Genomic DNA, 14,763 nt, shown 5'->3' with positions numbered 1-14,763 from the left:
TTTGTAGAATAAAAAAAATTTGTTCAAATTTCTGCCAGCAGGGAAGAAATTGGTACTGTAAACATGAGATGGAAGACTTAACTAAGGATTAGATTTTAATATCAGAACTTAGAAATCTACAGATATTGTTCTATGTGCTTTCCTTCACTTGAGATGACATTCTGGAAACAGAGGACTGCGTGTGACACAGTTTTGCGTAGCATCTCACTGAGGATGTTGGCTACATGCTGTTTAATGCTTGCTTTCAAATTGACAAGCGTCTGTATGCCACCATGGTAAACTCTGTCTTTCAGGTATCCCCACAGCCAGAAATCGCAGGGATTGAGATCTGCTGATCGGGCAGGCCAGAACTGCGAAAAGTCTCTAAAGATGATGCGATCATTTCTGAATGTTGAACGCAGTTCCTTCACTTATCGACCAACATGGGGAGGGGCACCATCTTGCATGAACACTACGGTCTCCAAGCATTGCCTTTCTTGCAGAGATGAAATAATGTGATCCCTTAGAAGAGAGCAGAACAGTCCAGTAACTAGTACACCTTACGGGGCCATGAGGTGTAGACTCTTCAAAGAAAAATGGTCCAATTATAAACTCTGCTATGAATCCACACCATACTGTAACATATGGACTTAAAGACCAACTAATGTAAACTTAATGACATGTAAAGACCACTACATACTGTAACGTATGTAGTGGTCTTTCATGCACAGCAGACGGACGAGAAGTTCCCCATATTCAGCAGTTTAGTGCATGAGTGAAATGTGCCTCATCAGACTACAAGATCATTCGAGCCCATGTATCATCAAGTTCCATATGAGCCAGAAATCATAGAGCAAAGTCTATTCATTCTTGCTGATCTCAAGACTTCTTGTTCATGTGGTGAACAAGGAGTCTTGTGATCAGCAAGAACAAATAGACTTTACTTATAAGATTTGCACGGTGCACTTCTTGCACCACGTGAATCTTGTAAGGGAATCAGCGTAAAATTAATCGAAGCAATTTACGTTACAGTAGACCAAAGAAGGCTCAAGTCTCTTGACACACCTCTGGCACTGGCTGGTAGTGTTTCCGTATTCTGACCATTGCAACCGCCACTTCATCCACTACCTCAGTTGCGATACGTGGTCGTCCCCTGTCACTTCAAATTTCTTTATTAGTTTTCAAAGCCCCACTGATGTCAAAGGTCCTTTACGCAAACCTTTAAGTTTCCGATATTCAAATAGTGCTGCATTAGCATTACTATTATTCTGATAGAACAGTTTCACTAAAAGAGCACGTTCCTTTTTTGTAAGAGCCATAATGTTTATTGACAGTGGCATTGGCCTTTCTGTTTTTATCTAACAGGATGTCATTTGCGTAAGCAGCATGTCTTGAAGTAAATAACTTTTACATATGTGCAGTGCCGTTTTTCTCCTGGTGGCATAAATTTGAACTAATTTTTTTTCTTCTACAAATCGCTTCCCCATACCCTAAATGACATGCCCACCGATTTTCACAGCGTTAACGCTAACCATTTTGACACTAGGGTCTCCTGAATAGGGAAACTTATTTTATAACCACCCGGTACATGATTATTCATCTTATCATACTTCTTGTACAAACATATACTTCAAAATCAATTCTAACATTACAGAATCATATATTTTCTCTTCATATACACCCATAAATGTGTATCAAGAGAAAAACCTTGATGCACCCATACCAAAGTATACTAAAATCTAGTCATTGTACTTGATTTTACATAAAAATTACAAACAACTTATGAATACTCTTTGCAATAAGGTTGACATAAACACAACTTAAATCTTAAGAAGACTTGCCTAACCAACTTCAATTATTATAGATGTCATAAAACAACTGGATATAAGTAATAATTTTGATAATAATTTATTTGGACTTTTTGCATTTTTATAAGCTTTTGGCAATTCAACAAAACATGACTTCGTACCAATTGGAGCACCTCGACTTGGGTTGGCTGTTATGTTTCTTTTATCACTTATGAATCACATACTGGTTAGTTAGCGGTAAATCTTGCCTAACCAGTCATAATTATTATGAAGGCAATTTGACATGCATAACTTTTGTGCAGATTAGAGTGACACAGAACAAAATTAAGGATAAGATATCACAGTGGACAAAAAGTTGATTACACGAGAGGAAATAGAGTATTCATTACTGATCACTTACCCAAACAGATAAGTGATCAGTAATGTAGATGTGATATCAACAATATATTGGAATCACAGAACCACTGTCAATTGTCATTCATAACATTTCCTTCACAATGTACTATACATTCCATATTGTTGTCTTTTATGTCTGCAAGAATTACCAAAACTTGGGGGGGGGGATATCCTTGTATCCCTAGAAGGTTTCAGGGTACTGCAAGTTTCTCATACTATACTATACTATATTCAGAATTTGTTTTCATACAGTGACTATGTAACACAAACCTTGCAGGGATAGCAGATATACTGACCACCCATTCCTGTTTAAAAATCATAAAAATAAATGCACCGGGAAATTACCATTGCTTTCCTTTAGCACCGTTACTTAACAATATTCTGGAATCGAGAATATATCCTTCCTATAAAAATCAAAAACGTGATAATTGGAGAGTGCATAGAAGCAATGGTAACAGTTAAAAAAAAAAAATAAAAAAATCCAATTAAAGTTAATCCTATCTGAACAGGATTCAAAGGTCTTTTCCATATACAGTTGGACCTCTCTTTAACGAACATCCATATAGTGAATTTTTCTATGTAGCGAACTTTTTTTGATTTCCCCTTGGTCATTACATTGAAAATAGTTTCCGTATAACAAAGAAAATTTCAATATAATAACCTAATTTTGAGAGACCTGGGTACGCATTGTTCACACCTCTGGCCTTTAGGCAATAAAGCTGATGCTGTAGAAAGTATGAATTAAGAGCTAAAAGAATTAAGAATTAATCCCTTCAGCTTCTAAGAGCTAAAGGGATTAATTCCACAAATTAAGAGCTAAAAAATTCTATAGTTCTAAATTAAGAACTATAGAGCTAAAAAATTCTATAGTAAAAAAATCTAAAAAATTTCCTACCTGCAGGAGGTAACTGACCAATCACGGTGTGGGATAGGAAAAGATGGAAGGTTTTGGGAGAGGCCTTTGCCCAGCAGTGGGTCAGCAATGGTTAAAAGGAAGAAGTAAAACCTATAACAACCTATACACTACTGTACTGAGAAGTTGCACTGGTCAACTGCTATCTATGTGTCCACAGCCATTGGTAAAGATTGAGGCATATTCCCAAAGTGGACATTGGCTCTGGTCAATCTGTTTTCAAATGTAAGCATCTTATTAGGGAATTAGGAGATAGTGATTTTCCTTTATCCCGAAAATTCAGCTGCTGTTTCGAAGAAATGAGTCATCTACACTTTCACTAAATTTCATTTGTCTCTGTTTTACATGCTTGCTAGGTGGTTCCTAAATCAGTTTTGTTTTAGTTGCTGTGCAAGTAATCTTACAGGGCCTAAGAGGAAATCCTTGAGTGTAGTGTGAAAAAGTGGAAGTGTTTAGTAATGTACATCAGGGTGCGTTTACAAAAAATTAAAAGAAATTGCTTTAAAATTTGTTATTCCTGCCAGTAGTGTGTTAACAATTCAGAAAAACTGTTTCTATTATCAAACTATTTGAAGAAACGAGATTTAGTCGGAAGCAGGCAAAATTATGCCTGTGTGAAGTGTAGATGAAGTTGATTCAAGACCAAAACATGATCAAGGACATTAATATTTGAAAAGGCTAGGGAGTATGCATCTTTTCTGGGGCATAAAACATTCCAAGCCAGTTCTGGTTAGCTGGACAAATTTAAAGAGTGCCGTGGCTTACTCAAAAATGTTATTTCTGATGAAAGTGGAGTTGCAGTCGGAAAAGGCTATAACCATTTTTTTTTTTTTTTTTTTTTCCTTTCTTAGTTGTTGCCGCATCGGCTTCTGTGGCCATAATGCACCTCCTAAGGTTTTTGCACTACTCTGATCCAAACCTGAGGAGGGATTCGAACCCACGACCTTTGGGTTGCCAGGCAGGCACTTTACCCACCCGGCTAGCTTGTTTGTTTGTTATTTGGTTTTTAGGAGCATTAGCAACTAAGGCCACATTGCTAGGGGATATGCGGTGGTCATTCTCTGAGCTTTCCGCATCCTCCGTATTTGGTGGTGACGGGCTCGAACCCCGGTCTAATCAAGAAGTGTGTACTACGCACTGCTGCTCCTTCCCACCCGGATAGCCCAGTCGGCTCTATACCAATTGGAAAGAAACAGTTTAGAAAAAAAACTATGGACTATGAGCCGAAAGACATATTAAACGTTGATAAAACATGTCTGTTTTTAAAATGTTTGCCGAACGACACACTGACTTTTATAGGTGATAAATGTTTAGGTGGTAAAAATAGTAAGGAGACAATTACAGTTTTGGTTGGTGCAAATATGGCTGATAATTAAAAACTGAAGCTTTTGGTAATAGGCAAAAGTAAACAACTCCAATGTATCAAAGGAGTAAAGTCGTTAGAGTTGGACTACAACAACAACAACAAGAAATCTTGGATGACAAGTGAAGCAGTGGATTTATGAGCAGTGCATTTTAAATTTCAATAGAAAGATGAAAGAAAACAGAAAAATTGTGCTGATTGTCAACAACTCCCCTGCCCACCTTCACTCGGTAATTTTGAAATTTACACGTGTGAAGCTTGTTTTCTTACCTCCGAATGCCTCGTCTAAACTGCAGCCAATGGACAAAGGCATTAACAAGAATTTTAAAATGCACTACAGAGGGCGCATACCAAAAAAAATTATAACAAGAATAGAAATGAACCAACCTATAGATTCTATTATAGATTTGCAGATGTGCATATCAGAGTTGGTGAAAATGTGGAGTCAAGGTGCGGCAGATATGACGATTAAGAATTGTTTCGCAAAAGCAGGTTTTCCTAAAACGCTAATTAACAGCGACGAGAGGGATGAACTACTACAAGACACTGAGCAATCCTGGGATGAGGGAAATATTAAACCTTTCAAAAAAGATTTGTTGGCGGTATTTGAAACTTTGTGTAAAGGCCTTCAGTGGGAAGAAAATGTGACAAAAAATATATATATAAGTGTTTAAACAAAGGCTTACATTTTTATGAATGGTGTATAGTACAATCCAGTTTACAACAAAAAATAATAACCAGGATCCTTGAGTTTGTCACAGACATTCTCTCAGATATGCCAGGCAAGCTGTACTTGCTACCTGAGAGTCTAAAATGCTGATAGAACTGATATTCGGGTGACACTCAAGTCAAGTGGACCAAATTTCGGTAAAGTCCAGACGGTCTGTGACAGCAAAATCCTCTGCTTGCACCTTCACATTGGTGGGACTGTTAGTAATCCTGGGTGTAACCTCCATGCACAAGCACATGGTGGGTGACCACCAAGGTGTGAACCAACGTAAGCAGGGGCCGAGGTGTGGTGCCCAAACCACATAGAGGAATGCCACCCCTCTATGTTACCAGGAAGTACTAGGTGGTAGATGACTCTCATCAACCGGTGCAATACCACCACTTTCATTATTGGAGGCTTGAAGTGATGGAACCCATGTTTAGTCTCTAGAGCTAAGTTCCGGTCAACCCTTCCCCATCTCTTCCATCATGCAGTATAATTGATGACTTTTGAGGTTATGATGAACATAATGGCGAGATCCAATATTCCTTACATTTCGAGGGGACAGCTATAAAACAGTGTTCGCAGGCCGGCCGCTAGTTAGTGCACCGGACCGAACCTACTGGTAACTCTCTGGATCAGCTAGTGTATAATCTTGCTATCTCTACCCTGCCAGATAGTGACTGGAGGGAGTCCGAGTAGTGTATATGCGGGGGACATTGTCGAGGCCACGTTATGTCAAGGATCTGGGTATGTTCTTACCATGTGTACGCCATACCCAAAAATTTCATTACTTCATACAGCATGTCCCACCCACTTTTTCTTACCATTGAATACACCATGAATTGTCAAACTAATAGAACAAGCTTATCTGTGAAAAGATCTAAACCTCTCAAACACTTCCTAATTCATTTCACAAATATACATGGTCTCAATTCTAATCTCAATGATGTCCATTTCCACTTACAGTCTGCCAAACCCTATTTACTTTTTTCTGACAGAATCTCAGTTATCGCTTGATTCAACTACTGCTCATCTCAGTTGCCAAAATTATTCACTTTATGATTCCTTTCGGCTCAAAGGTGATACTTGTGCATATGTCCATTCTGATATTCCCTGTCAGAGACTTGGCAATTTGGAATCTCCTCTCTTTGATCTTCTCTGGCTTAAAATCTCTCTACTTCATTGTGTCAAATTCATCTGTTGTCCCTACCATTCTCCCAACTCCACTAATCACTTGGAGCTCTTTGACTTCCTCTCTTTGCAACTTGACTTTCTCAAGTCAACTTTCCTAACAGTGAGGTAATTTTCCTTGGTGATTTTAATGTTCACAACTCCAGCTGGCTTCCATTTTCCTAGTCAGACCGACCCAGCTGTTCGAGATGCTGAGGCTTTTACAATTACTAATGACCTTCCACAGATTGTTCATTTACCTACAAGAATACCGGACGATCCTAATCATACAGACAACACACTTGATCTTTTTCTCACAAACAACCCTTCTAAGTGCACAGTCGAAGTGAGAGGTGTTTTAGGCACTTCAGATCACAACTTGGTGATTGTCTCTTCTCCAATGGAGCCTTTATCTCATGGCTATTCCCAACCTCGTGCTGTTTGGCATTACAAGAATTCAAAATGGGATGACCTGTGAGATTTCTTTTCTTCTTTTCCTTGGTCGGATTACTGTTTCAAAACTTCTGATGTCAACGTATGCTCAAATCGCGTCAGTGAAATTATTCTTGCAGGAATGGAATCCTTTATCCCACACTCCACTTTAAAATCTCGTCCTTTATCTAAACCTTGGTTTTCCAATAAATGTGCTAAGGCTGTTCAAGAGAAGAATATTGTATATCGTGATTGGCTTGTTTATAATTCTTCAGTTTCATTTTCTTCCTACACCCAAGCTCGCGGCGCCTCCGTAGCCAGGTGGGAAGGAGCAGCAGTGCATAGCACACGCTTCTTGATTAGACCGGGGTTCGAGCCCGTCACCACCAAATACGGAGAATGCGGAAAGGTCAGGGAATGACCACCGCATATCCCGGAGCAATATGGCCTTACTTGCTAATGCTCCTAAAAACCAAATAACAAACAACAACAAACAACAACAACCCAAGCTCGCAACAATTGTAAAGCAGTTATTAATCAGTCCAAACTAGAGTTGGTTGGTTGGTTGGTTGGTTGGTTGGTTGGTTGTTGGGTTTTATTGGTGCATTAGCAACTAAGGCTATAATGTGCCAAAACCAGGTGAGATATAAAAATTTTAATTTCACTGACTTAATTAGTCAGGTCACCATGTCAAGATAAAAAAAAAACAAAGGTATAAAATGTAGAAAAGATAAATCAATAAAGAAATAACAATAACATGTAAATTTAAATACAAGTAAAAAAACTTTATTAATTTCAAAAAGCTAAAAACAGCAGACACGTAGTCATTAGCGAATAAAATCTGACTGAGTGTATACGGCTCAGTCAGATGATTAAAAGCGGTAAAACGGATATTGCTAAAACTGGACAGTCAATTAAAATGTGTCTAATTGATAAAATTGTGCCAGAGGACTCACACATAGGAGGATCATCAGCCCTCAGCAAAAACGAATGAGTCAAATGACTTTGACCTATGAGGGTCCGGGCAAGAACAGCTTCCTCCTTACAATTCCTGCGCAGACTAGACTGCCACGGTTCAATTACAGGCTTTATTAGATATAATTTATTCGTAGTCTGTCTATTCCACGAATCCTGCCATTGGGAGTATATCTTCTGGTATACCAAACTAGAGTATGAACAGGCTAAGAGTAGAAAACTTGCTTCTTGTCCTAATGATAGCAGAGCATTCTGGTCTCTTGCAAAAGCTATAGGCTGCAACTTTTGACCATCTCTGCTCCCACCTCTGTCCAAACCAGATGGTTCTGTTGTCACTTCAGCCAAGGATAAACTTGACCTGCTAACATCCCATTTTTCTTCCAACTCATGTATTAATGATCTTGGTAAAACACTTCCCACCATTCCCAAAACGCTCCATTCAATGCCTCCTGTGGTCTTCCGTCAAAAGGATGTCAAAAGGATTTTGATGAATCTTGATGCTAAGAAAGCTCCAGGTCCCGATGGTATTTCTTCCCTTGTTCTCAAAACTTGTGCTGCCGAACTTACTCCTGTTCTATGTCACCTTTTTTCATTTTCTTATTCCAAAGGTGTTTTTTCTTCTGCTTGGATATTTGCTCATATCCAGCCAGTTACTAAAAAGGTTGACAAATCCCTCCCATTCAATTCTTGTCCCATTGCAATTACTTCTACTCTTTCTAAACTAGTGGAGAAATCAATTAACCTCCAACTCTTAAACTACCTAGAAATCTTCCGTCTGAACAACGATCGGCAGTATGGATCCCGCCAGTGTCAATCCACTGGTGATATTCTGGCTTATGTTACCCATTTATGGACTAATTCAATGGAAAGGTTCGGTGAAACTCAAGTAGTTTCTCTTGACATCTCAAAAGCTTTCGATCGTGTCTGGCATAAAGGTCTTCTAAACAAGCTTCCATCGTATGGTTTGTCAACTGTTTTTTGTAATTGGTTATCCAGTTTTCTCTCTGATTGCTCATTGAGGTGATGGTAGATGGCTCTCTGTTTTCTAACTTCTCAACTAATGCTGGTGTCCCCCCCAAGGTTCAGTTCTTTCCACCACTCTTTTCCTCTTTCCACTCTTTTAATGACCTTCTTCCATTGACTGGAAATCCTATCCATAGTTTTTCCGATGATAGCATATTGCATTCCACTTTCCATTTTGAGAAACCTTGCCCTGCTCAATCAGCTTCAATTTCTCGAAAATCTGCTACAAATTTCTTAAATGCCGATCTCCAGGTAATTCTCTAGAGGGGCAAAGACAACTTAGTTGAATTTAATGCTTCTAAAACTCAGTCTTGTCTTATATCTCGAATGAGTACAATGAACAATTGTACAGAGAAATAGAGTGGGCTAGTAAATCGGAATGTCTTATAATGGGGGATTTTAACTTCCCAGATATTGACTGGAACTTGTGGGTTGGTCACTCACACACTAGTCAGACTTTTGTGGATTTATTGGATGATTGTTTTCTGCAGCAGCATGTTCGAGAGGCAACCAGAGAAAGTAATACTCTTGATCTGGTTATCAGCAATGATCATTCGTGTATTAAGAATTTGCAGATAAAGGAACCACTAGGTGGCAGTGATCATATGGGATTTACTTAAAGATTTAATTACCATCAGGGGTAAAGGAAAGGGTTTTTGCTTCCTTAAAGGTGAGTACAGTGGTCTCCGACAGTTTTTAAATTCTGTCCAGTGGGATAAACTGACGATGTTACTAACAATAAATTCTAAGTGGGAAGCATTCTAGGAATTAATCGTGGAAGCTACTAAAAGTTTCATACCTATTAATAAATATTGTTCAAGGTTTAGGCCTAAATGGTTATCTAATGAACTAATGAGACTCGTAATAGAGAAGAAAATGCATGGGATGCATATAAATTATCAAGCGACTCAGAAGCCTATGGCAGATATAAGCTAGTCTGTAATCAGGTGACAAAGGAGGTTAGGCAGGCGAAGGCAGATTACGAGAAATCCTTGGCAAAAGATGCTAAGAAAAACAGCAAGGATTTCTTTACTTATATAAACTCTAAAAGGAAGGGGATGAATCTGATTGGTCCACTTGACATCGATGGTTCGACTGTTGATGATCCTGCTCAGATAGCAAACAAACTGAATGAGTATTTTGAATCTACATTCACACATGAGGAATTATTAAGGTTTGAAAATGGCAGAAGGTTATCAAATTGTAGCAGGATACTTATTGATTTTGTAATAACTGAAAGCAAAGTGGAGGAGAAATTGTTGAAGTTAAACATAAGAAAAGCACCTGGGGTGGATGGAATCTATCCAGTTATATTAAAGGAGGCGGCAAAGCAACTAAGCAAACCCTTAGCCATAATGATGAGAGCATCCTTGGACTCAGGGGAAGTTCCCACAGACTGGAGATGTGCAAATGTATCCCCAATTAACAAAGGGGGATCGAAGGGTGACACGAGTAATTACAGACCAGTTATAGTTTAACTTCTGTTCCAGGTAAAATAATGGAGTCACTGGTTAAAGATGCATTGCAGGATCATCTAGACAAGACTGCAGCAATAATTCAGACAGAGCATGGGTTTGTTAAGGGAAAGTCTTGTCTGACAAATTTGATACTTATTATGATGTGGTTACAAAGGAACTGGATGCAAAAAATAATTTTGATATCATACATTTGGATTTCAGGAAAGCTTTTGACACTGTTGCGCATGGAAGACTATTGTACAAATTGGAGCAGAATGGTATTAAGGGTAAGTTGCTACAATGGATAAAAGGATGGTTAAGTGGGAGAAAACAGAGGGTGGTAATCAATGGGCGCTGCTCTTCTTGGACTAATGTTATTAGTGGAGTCCCACAGGGTTCGGTGTTAGGTCCACTGTTGTTTTGTATATTTATCAATGATATTGATGAAGGTATATCAGGCTTAATGTTGAAGTTTGCAGATGATACAAAGGTTGGCAGGGTTGTTAATGACAGTAATGGCAGTGTGCCACTGCAACAGGATCTAGATAATTTGGGCAGATGGGCTAAGAAGTGGCAACTGAAGTTTAACCTTGACAAATGTAAAGTACTGCATATGGGTAGAAGTAACCCCAGAGAAACGTACCAACTCTGTGGTACTACACTTAAGGTGGTAGAAAATGAAAAAGACCTGGGAGTAATTGTGCAGTCAGATATGAAGTTTTCTGAGCAATGCAGACAGGCTGCCAGGGCAGGTCATGGGGTTTTGTCAATGATATATAGGAATTTTCTAGCAGGGAAAAGGAGGTGATTATCCCTCTGTATAAGGCAATGGTCAGGCCATGCCTTGAGTACTGCGTACAGGTCTCAAGGCCTCATTTTAGGAAGGATGTAGATTTACTTGAGCGTGTACAGAGAAGGGCAACAAGATTGGTAAGGGGAATGAAGGGATCCTCTTACCAAGAGAGGCTAAGTTCTGCAAATTGCAGTGGCTGGAGTCTAGGCACCTGCACGGTGATCTGATTGAGGTATATAAGGCCTTAAATGGGTTGAGCACGCTGAATTCTGATGGGATCCTTCCACTTGTTCAGATTACGAACCTAATGGGGCATAAATTCAAATTAAGAAAAGACAGATGTAGATTAGATGTGCGGAAATTTGCCTTTAGCCAGCGGGTGGTTAATTGCTGGAACAAACTTCCATCTGTCGTTGTGGAAGTTGATAGGCTGAATAAATTTAAGGAGGAACTGCACAGGCATTTGGAGGGAATGGTGCGATTTTTTTTTTTTTTTTTTGGCTGATGTTGCATAAGCATACACTTGCTTTCTTGCATCAAATGCCACTGCTACTACTAAAACTACTACTACTACTATCTCGCAAAAAGGATTCTTCTGCTCCTATGCTTATCTTTAGTGACACTCCGCCTTCTAGGCAAAATGATATATCTCTTTTGGGGATTACCCTGACTTCTAATCTCTCTCGGCACAAGCACAATACAAATATTGCTTCTTCTGCATCTAAAAAACTTGGTTTTCTTTTCTTTCTGTTTTTTTTTTATGTGAACCCCAAACACGAGAGGTATTAGAACCTATAGTACTTAGTACCGTGCTTGGGTTAGAGACTGAGAAGACGAAAGAAGATATTTGTTGACATTGGACTTGAACTTCTGTAGATTGTAATTTCAGGAAATACATATGAAGGAAGGTTGTTCCAGAAAACGGCAGTTGAATGAATAAATGAGGAAGATGAAAAGTTGGTTCTGTGGGTTTGAAGTTGGACAGTAAATGGATGTTGGCTGGTGGCGGCACGTGTTCGGACTGTTTTGAAAGAGAGAGAGGGAATTATAGAAGCCAATTCAGAAGAACAGTGCCCATGGAAGTATCTGTAGAAGAGGCATGTAGCAGAAACAGTGCGTCTATGAGAAAGCGAGTGGAGAGACTGTTAGAGATTAATCATTAATTAACCTAACTGCCCTCTTCTGAATGGAATGTAGAAGCCTGAGAGAGGTTTTGGGGGCACCACCCCAGATGTGGGAACAATATTCCATGGCAGGGCGGATTCGCGATTTATACAGAGTGAGCGGCTGTTTGGGAGAAAAGTAACGCCGAGAGCGAAAGAGAAAACCAAGTTTTTTAGATGCAGAGGAAGCAATATTTGTGATGTGCTTGTGCCAAGAGAGATTAGAAGTCAGGGTAATCCCCAAAAGAGATATATCATTTTGCCTAGAAATCGGAGTGTCACTAAAGATAAGCATAGGAGCAGAAGAATCCTTTTTGCGAGATATAAGACAAGATTGAGTTTTAGAAGGGTTGAAATCAACTAAGTTGTCTTTGCCCCATTGGAGAATTACCTGAAGATCGGCATTTAAGGAATTGGTAGCAGATTTTCGAGAAGTTGAAGCTGATTGAGCAGGACAAGGTTTCTCAAAATGGAAAGTTGAATGCAATGTGCTATCATCGGCAAAACTATGGATAGGATTTCCAGTCAATGGAAGAAAGTCATTGATATACAAGAGGAAAAGAGTGGGGGAAAGAACTGAACCTTGGGGGACACCAGCATTAGTGGAGAAGTTAGAAGATAGAGAGCCATCAACCATCACCCTCAGTGAGTGATCAGAGAGAAAACTGGATAACCAATTACTAAAAACAGTTGGCAAACCATAAGATGGAAGCTTGTTTAGAAGACCTTTATGCCAAACACGATCAAAAGCCTTTGAGATGGCAAGAGCAACTACTTGTGTTTCACCGAACCTTTCCATTGAATTAGGCCATAAATGGGTAACCTAAGCCAGAATATCCTCAGGGGATCGACACTGACGGAAACCATACTGGTGATCGTTTATCAGACGGAAGGTTTCTAGGTAGTTTAAGAGTTGGCGGTTAATTGATTTCTCCATTACTTTAGAAAGAGTAGAAGTAATTGTAATGGGACGATAATTGGATGGGAAGGTTTTGTCACCCTTTTTAGGAACTGGCTGGATATGAGCAAATTTCCAAGCAGGAGGAAAAACACCTTTAGAATAAGAAAGTGAAAAAAGGCGGCAAAGAATAGGAGTAAGTTCAGGAGCACAGGTTTTGAGAACAAGTGGAGAAATACCATCAGGACCTGGAGCTTTCTTAGCATTGAGATTCATCAAAATCCTTCTGATATCCTTTTGACGGAAGACCACAGGAGGCATTGAATGGAGTGTGTTGGGAATGGTGGGAGGTGTTTTACCAAGATCATTAATACATGAGCTGGAAGAAAAATGGGATGCTAGCAGGTCAGCTTTATCCTTGGCTGAAGTGACAACAGAACCATCTGGTTTGGACAGAGGTGGGAGCAGAGATGGGCAAAAGTTGCGGCCAATAGCTTTGGCAAGAGAACAGAATGCTCGGCTACCATTAGGGCAAGAAGCAAGTTTTCTACTCTTAGCCTGTTCAAACTCTAGTTTGGACTGATTAATAACTGCTTTACAATTGTTGCAAGCATTGGTGTAGGCAGAAAATGAAACTGAAGAATTAGAAACAAGCCAATTACGATATGCAACATTCTTCTCTTGGACAGCCTTAGCACATTTATTGGAAAACCAAGGTTTAGATAAAGGACGAGATTTTAAAGTGGAGTGTGGGATAAAAAATTCCATTCCTGCAAGAATAATTTCACTGACACGATTTGAGCATACGTTGACATCAGAAGTTTTGAAGCAGTAATCCGACCAAGGAAAAGAAGAAAAGAAATCTCGCAGGTCATCCCTATTTGCATTCTTGTAATGCCAAACAACACGAGGTTGGGAATAGCCATGAGATAAAGGTTCCATTGGAGAAGAGACAATCACCAAGTTGTGATCTGAAGTGCCTAAAGGAGCTCTCACTTCGACCGTGTACTTAGAAGGGTTGTTTGTGAGAAAAAGATCAAGCGTATTGGCTGTATGATTAAGATTGTCCGGTATTCTTGTAGGTAAATGAACAATCTGTGCTAGGTCATTAGTAATTGCGAAAGCCTCAGCATCTCGACCTGCTGGGTCGGTGTGACTAGAAAATGGAAGCCAGCTGGGGTTGTGAACATTAAAATCACCAAGGAAAATTACCTCACTGTTAGGAGAGTTGGACTGGAGAAAGTCAAGTTGCAACGAGAGGAAGTCAAAGAGCTCCAAGTGATTAGTCGAGTTGGGAGAACGGTAGAGACAACAGATGAATTTGACACAATGAGGTAGAGAGATTTTAAGCCAGAGAAGATCAAAGAGAGGAGATTCCAAATTGCCAAGTCTCTGACAGGGAATATCAGAACGGACATATGCACAAGTACCACCTTTGAGCCGAAAGGAATCATACAGCGAATAATTTGGGCATCTGAGATGAGCAATAGTTGAATCAACCGATAACTGAGATTCTGTCAGAAAAAGTACATGAGGTTTGGCAGACTGCAAGTGGAAATGGACATCGTTGAGATTAGAACTGAGACCACGTATATTTCTGAAATGAATTAGGAAGTCCTTGGGAGGTTTAGATCTTTTCGCAGATAAGCGACACGCTTCTTGATTAGACCGGGGTTCGAGC

At 39.5% G+C, this 14,763-nt stretch overlaps 1 protein-coding gene across 1 annotated transcript in view; it reads right to left on the bottom strand.

Annotated features, from left to right (window-relative positions):
• The window catches only part of LOC150077092 (metastasis-associated protein MTA3-like), a 512,540-nt gene that overhangs the window by 376,848 nt on the left and 120,929 nt on the right, over positions 1 to 14,763 (bottom strand). The gene's annotated exons all lie outside the window — the stretch shown is intronic.

The sequence above is a fragment of the Mastigoproctus giganteus genome, chromosome 12, assembly GCF_048544385.1.
Source record: "Mastigoproctus giganteus isolate SK-2022 chromosome 12, ASM4854438v1, whole genome shotgun sequence".
Taxonomy (NCBI): Eukaryota; Metazoa; Arthropoda; class Arachnida; order Uropygi; family Thelyphonidae; genus Mastigoproctus; species Mastigoproctus giganteus.
Note: the sequence above shows the minus strand (reverse complement) of the source record. Positions and strands in the feature narration are given on the sequence as shown.